The sequence below is a fragment of the Stenella coeruleoalba genome (genome assembly GCF_951394435.1).
Source record: "Stenella coeruleoalba genome assembly, chromosome: 17".
NCBI classification, from domain to species: Eukaryota; Metazoa; Chordata; class Mammalia; order Artiodactyla; family Delphinidae; genus Stenella; species Stenella coeruleoalba.
Genome location: NC_137163.1, coordinates 27,077,862 through 27,085,134, shown reverse-complemented (window position 1 = coordinate 27,085,134; position 7,273 = coordinate 27,077,862). Strand labels below are relative to the sequence as shown.

The 7,273-nt window shown below is 44.6% G+C and overlaps 1 pseudogene across 1 annotated transcript; it reads left to right on the top strand.

The window, feature by feature from the left end:
- The first annotated feature begins 3,305 nt into the window (after positions 1-3,305).
- On the top strand, positions 3,306-6,222 carry LOC307176117 (nonsense-mediated mRNA decay factor SMG5-like; annotated as a pseudogene). Its single transcript has one exon. The product of its transcript is annotated as a nonsense-mediated mRNA decay factor SMG5-like (transcript).
- Positions 6,223-7,273: the final 1,051 nt, after the last annotated feature.

Sequence of the window (7,273 nt, the reverse complement as noted above, 5' to 3'; positions counted from 1 at the left end):
GGGGAGGTAAGGGAGACAAGACATGTTTATATTCAGTCTCTTTGCTCAAGAGTTTTTTTTTTTTTCTCCCCGAGGCTATGTTTCAAGGATTTCTTGAGTCCTGTGATAATACAAGGCTCTAGAGAACCAGTTTTTATGACTAGATTGGACTGAGTGAAGACGAGGAAACAGCTATGGTTCTGTCTTTATGGAGGAAGGCCTCTTCTAATCATCCTTTTCATGCAAGATATGTATAACTCTTGGTTCACAGAGATACATTTTACCCAGACCTAGTTTTCTGTATGGTTTAGGGCTATGGATTTTCCAAATCTATCAGGGTTATATCTGGTCCTGTGTTACCTGTCTGAGGAAGCAGCTTTAGTCAGTCTTCTTGGCCAGAGTGTACCTAGCTGAGGCCAATTATGCAGAGTCAATCCAGGTGTGTCAACAAAGTAATAGGTTCCAGAGGATTTGAGAGCTTAGCATGTGGGATTCAAGCCTGGGGAGCCAGCAGGCTGAGCAGGAGTAAGCTCTGGAGGTCAGAGCTTACCAGTGAGTTCAGATGCATGGTACACAGGAGAGTCTCCTTTGATCCATCTCAAGAAGGGGATTTAATGTTTTTCTTCTCATAAATAAGCTTCTGGACTTCAGGAGTTTTAGTCCAAATGTCACAGAATTGCTTGTGACTGGTTCCTGGCAGCACTGGGAACAGCTGTGCCGAGTTGCCTTGTATCGGGAAGCCTGCTGGGAAATTTATCCAAATGTCCTCCAAGGAAGACAGAGTTCTGGGAAGTAAGTGATTATGTGAGTCTTATGTTAGTGTTGGAGTGAAGTGCAGCCAGGAGCCAGCTCACATTTATGTTCATCCAGAGAGAATGGACCATTCCTAGGAATTGTTCAGTCTGGAAATGTTTAACTGTGAGAAAATCATTCCGTTTTCATTTCAGAGATTTATGCCTGTCCTTGTATCAGAGTTGGCAAACTTGGGGGTTTTGGGAGATGACTTAAAGCCTATTTGTGAGCTTTGTCCAAACCTGGGTGACTGTAGGCCTATTATTTTGGGCAACGGGTTTTCCACAGCCATCCTGGAAGGGCTGCAGCAGGGTGTTGTCATTGGAAGTCAATAGGTGTGGTTAGAGGTTACGGGGAAGGGAGAAGAGACCAGTAAAAATGACGTCAGTCCACTCCTCTTCCCATCTGGCTTTCAAATGGAGTCTGTGTCTCCCAAAATAGTCTCATAAATTTGGGGTATTAGATTTTTTTCTCTCCCTTGCTTGGAACGTCTGGCTTCTGGCTCTTAGGCTTGTCAGGGAGTGAAATTTCCTTTACATAAAGTGTGTGTGTGGCTTTGAATCTAACCTAGACCTCTCTTCTCCAGGTGTTTTTTTTCAGTAGGTTCTCTCTCTTCCTTCACTCATCTTTCTCAGGCCTGAGAGAGGCCAGGCTAACCATTTATGTACCATTCCAGGAAAAGCCTCATGTTGGTCGATGGAGATTTTGCTCTGGAGATTTTGAAAGCTCTGGCAACTGCTGGTTCAACTTCTGTGTTCTGGCTGTTTCCTTGCACTCCTGCCCAAATTCCTTCTCTTACTCTGCTCCCCATCCCTCATTCAACTTTTCACATCCTAGTAACAGATCATAGGTATTTCATATGCTATTCTAGCTCTATGGATACTCTATGTATTCAATGAGTTTTATGTACTTGATATTTTAATGCTATTTATTCTAGTCACTGAATTATTATTATTTTTCCTCTTTTTAAATGCTAGTCATACAAAAATGTAGATTCATAAATTGTACCAACTAACAAGTTGTATTAGAATGACTGACAATAGCAGTATTAAGGAACTTTGGGGGGAAAAACTGCAGTCATTATCATGCTAACCTCTTAATTTTTACACATTACATTTTAGTTTTTGAAGATGTAATTTTCCAGTTTATGTATTGTTTCATATTCCACTTTTTCCAAGTAATTATTATTTTTATATCTATTAATTATTATATTTAATGGACATAATGACTTTCTATCATACATGTAGACATGTATGAGCAATTCATTGATCATAGAATATTTAGGTTAATTTTAATTTCATTCCTTCCTCCCTCCCTCCCGCCCTTCCTTTCCTTTATTAAAGATACATTTGCAATGGACCTCTTATTAATGTAGCTTTTTGCTTTTGTTAAATTTATTTCCTTAGGCGTCATTCCTATGAATAAGGTTGCTGGATAAAGAATATGGACATAAATGGTTTTGCAAACAAAAATATGTTTAAAACTTCTAATGCTTCCAGCTGTGTAAGTCTATACAAGTTTCACCATGGCTTTGAGCATCGTGTATTATAATTTAAAATGTTTTACTATGTTGACATAATTAAATTATTGCTTTGTAGTTTGCTTTAATTTGCTTTTCTTTTAGAATGAGGAAGCAAGACATTTTTTATTTTGTGTTTGCACTTTATATTTTCTTTTGTACGAATTCTGTTTATATTATAATGTGTATTTCTCTTCTCCCTCCATCCCGAGAGTCTAAAAGCAAATTCTACCGAGAGATAAGGAATTTTATAACTTTTGTATTAAACATTATTTAATATATTTATATTTAAATATTATATCTCTTTAGATATATTTATACTACAAATACTTTTAACTACATAGAATCTAGGTTAAATTCTCCAAAAAATCCACAAGCTTGATTAAATTTAAATTTTGATAAGGGATTATTTTCCTTTTTTTTTGCAGTTAAGGAGATTACATTGCATTTTATTTCACTCTTAGACATGTATTTTAAATAGTATAATGGAGTGCTTTGATACATTATAATCATTGAATTGAAAATGATAATTGAGGAACTGACTTTTGGAACAAGCTTCATCCATTCACTTTTCTTTACTGAGCCTCTGCTTGAACTAGATATCGTTCGGTACTAGGAACTAAATGGTGAATTGACCTCTAACCTTTCCCTCAGAGAACTCTGTGGTCCAGTTTGAGAGCAAGGATGATAGATAATGGATGTGCTATGGTAGGAGAAATACAGTCAAGAAAAACTCATAGCCAGTTGAGTCCCAAAAACCCAAAGGAAGCCAGCTCAGTGTGAAGAGGACGCACCTAACCTAATTTGGGGAGTTAGAGCTGGCCTCCTGGATGCAACAGTGTTTAAACTGAGATCTGAAGTGTGAGCAAAAGTTCCTGCTTCACGTCAAAAGGCTTTATACATCCCCACTGTGTTGCTCTGGTGACTATTATTGTTATTATTTTTGGTCTCTATGGGTGGGTACTAATACATAGTTTTTGTCTTTTCTCAGAAGATAGGCACCATGAGAAAAGAGTCCTGCTTTATGGAGAGAAGCCAGGCAGAAGCCCTGAAGGCTAGACTCCTCTACCAGGATGTTTGCTTGGCAGCTCAGCGTCTTGACCTTCTCCTTCGAAAAGGAAATGCTCACAAAGAGGTTTTCAAGCCTCCTGTCCTGGCCCTCAGGGATGCGGTTCAGCAAGTCTGCATTAAACTCATGTTCCTTCACCCAGTGGATTATGGGAGGAAAGCAGAAGAGCTGTTATGGAGGAAAATGTACTCTGACGTTGCTGTGCTGCTGTTGAGGACCAAAAGAAAACACGTGGACACCTTCAAACAGTGGGAAGGCCCCTTGCGGGCTCACCTGAAGGGCAGCCTCAGGTTCTATGACCATGTCTTCCTGTTCCTGCAGGAGCACACTATGAGCTGAGGTTACTAAGCTACACTGATTGGCCTCACAGTGCCATCCACTTGATTGGCTGCAAGAAAGCAGGTCCTGCCTCAGAGGAAGAGGTGGCCTGGGTGCGAACCGCCTGCCACCGCTGTCGGCTGTACCTGGGAGACTTGTTCCACTTTCAGAATGAGTTCCCAGCCCTGGCCACCAAGGACTTGGCGGACAGGTGTGACACCGAGCCATGTCAGTGGCCCTGCACATGGGCATGCCCTTCAACCAGCTGGGGGCTCTCACAGGGAGGAAGTATGACATTGAAGCCACGTACTCTACCAGCACTGCCTCCGCTCAGGAGTGCCTTTTAAAGGGGCATCTTGGAACCTCAAAGGATTCTATGACCATGCGGGAAAAAGGTACAGCCAGCTGAAAAGGTACCAGAGAAAGAAGCTATCTCCCAGCCAGAGGCAGTGTTGGGATAACAAAAGGCTGCTGGTTAGCTTCCTGTACCTTCACAGCCTCTTGCAGCCTCAGCGGAAATTCAAAGCAACCAGGCTTATGGCCCTGTGCCAGCTGGTTCTGGAAGACTTCCATCTCTGCCTTTCCTATAGGCCGTGCCCATCCGACCTGAGCCAAGCCTCCAGAGAAATCCCCCAAGGGGCTATCTGTTCCTCCCAGACCTCCTCATCTTCCACATGGTGGTTCTTTGCCTCATGAGTGTGCACAGCCTGAGGACAACAGGCTCGAAGCAGCACAGGCCAGTGGTCACCTTCACCTTGACCCTTTTCTCCCATTTAATTCAACATGTGACTACCCGCATCCAGGCTGAGCTCCGGAAAGGGAAGCTGACTCCAGACGTGGATGTCCCCAGGGACAAGGAAGACCAACAGAAGATAGAAGCTGGGCAGGAACAACAAGACCTTCCAGCCCCCTGCCCTGGGCCCCACCACAGCAAATCTCAGAAGAACCACAGTCATCTTACGATTCCAGGGAGGGTTACAACTCGGAAGCCAGTTTTCATTCTTGCTGTGACTCAGATGAGATAGATGAAGATGAAGACAAATCCTTATGCTCACAAGCCAGCTCAGAAATCAGTAGTGAAACTACTTATTCAGACACAACTGATGAAGAGGAAAGTGGCTCCCTGAATCCAGAAGCAATGCAGGAGCATGGGGCCAAATCCAAAGGTCAAGTTGCCCATCCGGTGGATAAGTTGAAGACACGTCAACCTCTCAGTCGTCTATTAGGTCACTTAAAAACAGGAAGTTCTGCTAACCTGCCAGCCACGCTGAGCCACAAGCTCCCAGTAAAACGTGGCTTGCACTTGACTCCTGTCTTCAGCCACAGTTTTCTGATGCCTCCAGCAATGCCTCTGGCACAGAGGATGGTGTGAGCAGCTTTCCTGAGACAGAGCCTCCCGCTGGCTCCTACTTGGGGCAGAAGGCCTCCATCAGCCAGTCTTGCAACAATCTCCAGACCATTCAAAAGAAATTGCAGATCCTCTCTGCAGAGGGCCCGCTGCCCACCGTCTAGGTGATCCTAGGCTGGCCCCGCACCAACCACAGCCTCCTCACCTCACAGTGGCGGAGTCCACTTAGTCTGTGGGGTCCCCTGTCTGTGCTGCTGAACCTGCTGCCCTCCATGGGAGACCTTCAGGAGCCAGGCCTGGGCCTGTCCCACCATCTCCGTGATCTACTGCAGAGCTGTGAGGGCCCAAACCTTCCCAGGTTCCTGCAGCTCCCTGAGGACATTGCCCTGGGCCAGCACTCGCCCCGGCAGGCTTCCCAGGAGACGGCTGGCTTGGAGCAAGACCCACCTCTACTCAGCTCCCAGAATGAAGCTGCTGTGCGCATCTGTTTCCTCAGAAGCTTTGGCCACTTTGCAGCGACACTCCCTGGACAGTTCCGAGGTTCAACTCTAATTTGGGGGTCTTTGTGAGCTCTGGATTTGAAGGACCAGAAAACCCATCTCAGCAGTTTCTGGAGAGAACTTCAAGGATCAGGTTTTCCAAAGACATAGTTCAGCTCTGGCTTCAGAGTGAAGTGGTGCAGCCGGAGAAGATCCTCAGGCACCTCCAGATTCAGTCAGCTTTGACCCCGTACCTGTTCCCTGACCCTCGGGCCCTCTGTGAGCATCTTCCAGTCATCGAGCAGCTTGCCACCAGTGGTAAGTTTCTCCTCATCACACCCAAGATCGTGGTCGACATATTGTACGTCCTGAGGAGGGAAGACTGCTGGGCTTTGGCAGCCATCACCTTCCTAGAGGATGAGCTGAAGAGAGGGAACCGGTACATTTTCTGCCAGTCCTTTGTGTCTACGAGGTTAGTGAGGCCCAGGATGACCAGGCCAGACTCTGATGCCTGGGACCTCTATGACATTCTTGAGTTCTGCAAAGGTCTGCTGGACTCCTCCCAGCCAGGGACCCCTGACCCCAGCAGCATGATAACAATCATCACGGGCATCTGGACAGCCCTAGGAATTTCTCATACCCCCTGTAGCTGGTGCTGAGAACAGCAATTGAAGCTGGTGTGGAAATCAAGAACATCCGGCGCTTCCACAGGGAGTAGAAGACGGTCAGCTGACGTCACATCTCCCTTCTTCCTCCTTCAGCAGTTAACACATCAAACTCAATCTGTTCACCTCTCTTGTTCACACCTAATGTTAAAGGTAGCCATTGGGTAAACTCATATCTGTACCTACTATTGGTAGAGTCTCAGTGTACTGACTGCCAGGGGCTTTGTGTTTCCTTCTTTGTCATCTTGGCTTGATATCATGTTCTCTGTCTGAAAAACAGATTAAACTAATTCAGTGCTTAATATTTTTATGGTAAAACATCAAGTTAAGGAAGAATTTCCAAGTCCCCGCTCAGCCGGTGGAACTGTAATTTGCTTTGCTCTGTTTTGTGACATGAAACTTTTTAATGCATTTTATTGTGATGGATGATGCCTATTATGTAAGGTAGGCCTTTGCCATCTGTGAAAACTCGATAAATGGAAAACTAAAGTTTTGATTGGAATGAAGGGTTTTATTGCAATTTTTGGCCCCATCTTCACCTTCTTCCATGCTCCATTCAGGTTTTTCCCTTTTGGCTAGGACTAGGTCGGTACGATCAGCTGATTTGGTTCTGCTTTTGATAATCTGGGAGTAGGTATTTCATGGTACAATATTGGTATTTTTTCTCACGTCTGCTCAAAGTTTCCAATTTGGCTACCATGACATTGTCTCTTGCTTTTTTTCTGGCTCTCAGATATCTTTTGGGACCTCTTGTCAACCTCCTACTTTGCATATACTCCACAGAGAGCTCTTTTCCTGCCATTAGCATAGCTTGAACGTGGACCCTGTAAATATTGGATATAAGTTAAAATCTACCACTTCACTCAGACTGGCATGCATTAAAAGCGTTAACACTAATCTGCCCCCCTCTTCCGGCCACAATAAACCATCACATTGCAAGGCCAAACTTAGTATTCTTTCAGGATCCCAGGTTCTTGAGACATCTGAATCCTCCTCTTTCTGGGTATACTCCTCACTAACTCAGCCTCAAATCCAATTGCTCCCTTCAGAAGCAGAGAAATTACCTTCTGAGCTTTTTCCTGACTCATGGATTCTCATTTCTCA